The sequence below is a fragment of the Octopus bimaculoides genome, chromosome 4, assembly GCF_001194135.2.
Source record: "Octopus bimaculoides isolate UCB-OBI-ISO-001 chromosome 4, ASM119413v2, whole genome shotgun sequence".
Taxonomy (NCBI): domain Eukaryota; kingdom Metazoa; phylum Mollusca; class Cephalopoda; order Octopoda; family Octopodidae; genus Octopus; species Octopus bimaculoides.
In genome coordinates this window covers 128,394,365-128,396,695 of record NC_068984.1, presented here as the reverse complement: position 1 = coordinate 128,396,695, position 2,331 = coordinate 128,394,365, and the positions used below count along the sequence as shown (strand labels likewise).

Sequence of the window (2,331 nt, the reverse complement as noted above, 5' to 3'; positions counted from 1 at the left end):
GGTCAGTAGTCATCGACTCGGTGAGGCCCAATGTATGAAGGTCTTGCCTCACCACCTCAGCCCAGGTCTTCCTGGGCCTACCTCTTCCACGGGTTCCCTCAACTGTTAGGGTGTGGCACTTTTTCACGCACTCAACTGTTAGGGTGTGGCACTTTTTCACGCAATATATATATATATATATATATATATATATATATATATTTCAAAAATTCAACAAAAACCCAACAAACAGAAATATTACAAAAACATAACAAACAGAAAATTTGGTGTTTATTCCTCATCAGTCAATGTCCAAAAGATCATTACAATTTCACATCTTTAACATTGACACACACACACATGTATATGTGGTAAGAAGTTTGCTTCCCAACCACATGGTTCCAGGTTCAGTCCCACTGTATGGCACCTTGGGTGAGTAGCTTTTGCTATAGTCTCAGGCTAAATAGAATTTTAAACCTACTATTTTCCCAGCTAAATGCTAGATTCAAAAATTTTCTGCTAAATGCTGAAAAAAAAAATGCTAGATCTAGCATAAAATATGCTAAATTGGCAACCCTATAAGTTATCTCCCCTGGTGATGTAACCTCTCGCAGTTTAATGATGGGACCAAACGATGTTGTAATAAAACTACCAAGCGACTTGATGAACAAATGACTAAACTTCAAATAATTCCTCTTGTTAGTAAGTATTAGACTTTTCTGTTACTTTACTTGTCTTTTGTTAGTATTTCAGCAATACCATGGAATTATTTTTGCTCACTATAATAACGCATTCTCTGCTACTAACACATATGTTTCTCTACACTTCTATCGTCGTGTCGTGTTAATAACCTTAATATTATAAGCCTTGCTTGCTGTTTACTGTCGGCAAATCACCCTACTTCTTAATATAATGCAGTAACCCAGGTTTTGTCAGTTAATTCCTCTATTTCACTTCATTTCCACTAAGCATCTCCAATTCAATTATATCTTTATTCTTATTCGATCGTAGACTATCTCACTCGGGACACTTCACTTAATTTTCTAATATAAAAATGACAGACTCTGTTATCTAAATATAGTTTTTTTTAATAAATACACCCATAAATATATTCCTTCGTTGTTTCAATGTTTCTGCTAAGATCAAAACATTCTCTCTATACTTTCTGTAGATTATACGTAATTGCAACGTTTGTATGTTGTCTGTCTTTTAAGACAGTATTTTACTAAAATATTCAATGAAGACATCTTGTTAAATGATTCCTTAACTAGTAATGATTATAAGAAAATATTATTTGTTTAATTGTTATTTAAAACATACATAAATCTTGCTTAAAACTCAAACATACCTAACCTGCCGCAACACGAATCGAGACAAACATTAAAATAAACCTCGTAGAAAATGAAATTTTGGGAATAATTAAAAGTTTGAAATTTGTTTTTATATATTATTGTGATGATATTGATAATTCAGTATCTCAAATTCTATTTTCCGTTATTTGTTTCATGACAATAAGACTTTCTTTGCTGTCCGTATTACGTGAGAGATAGTTTTCAAGCAGATAAATTTATTTCGAAAATATATCCTCTTTAGGTTACGTTTTGTTTTGACATTTAATCTCGGAAGCATGGATTTTATAAATCTCCTCCCACTTGTTTATTACGCTTTTTTCTTTTTCTTTTTTCAAATGGTCTTAGTATACTAATATTTTGAGCATCGGCTATTCAGAGTCTTAAAATTAAAATAAAAAAACGTTATTTGTTTTTTTTTAAACAAAATAAAAACTACAATAAGGAATCTCAACCTAATACTTTATAAATTACATAAAGGGCACGGTTAATTTTTTATGTGTGCGAATTTTAAAAGTATTAAAAAACAGTGATAAATCTCAATTTAGTGTTTTTCTAAACGTATTTATATATTAATTGTAGGGATAATGAACACTGGCATTGATAATCTTGAAGTATAGCGTGCCACTTTCACTTTCTCAAACTTTTAGTTAGCATCAGTTTGACGGTTATGGAAGATTTCTGTTTTTTAAGCTGTACTGCAGCCAGTTTGTTTGTCATAGGGGATATTTTAGGTGCAATTCTGATGCATCGGAGTGTCTAGAATTGTTGCTGTAAATGAGAGGGTATTATGATAGGAAGATTTGGCAGCTATTTCTAGCAAACAGAGAAGCATTTCAATTAACATTATTGTCACTTTTTCAAACACAAGAATAAATAAGACTTTAATTTAATTCAAACTGGTGCTTTCCTTCTAGTTTCGGAAACTTTAGTTTTATTCTTCAGTTTCGAAAGATAATAATAATGATTTCAGCAATGAATATCTTAAACAGTTGAAGGAATT

General features: G+C 31.4%; 1 protein-coding gene across 4 annotated transcripts in view; it reads left to right on the top strand.

Annotated features, from left to right (window-relative positions):
* Window positions 1-583: 583 nt before the first annotated feature.
* The window catches only part of LOC106878601 (kelch-like protein 24), a 63,882-nt gene continuing 62,134 nt past the window's right edge, over window positions 584-2,331 (top strand). For 2 of the 4 annotated variants that reach the window (XM_014927866.2, XM_014927864.2), the window contains exon 1: window positions 584-677. The gene's annotated coding sequence lies outside the window, so the exon portion shown is untranslated. Of the gene's footprint in view, window positions 682-2,331 lie in introns of all 4 variants that reach the window. The other 2 variants (XM_014927865.2, XM_014927863.2) reach the window with 1 other exon arrangement.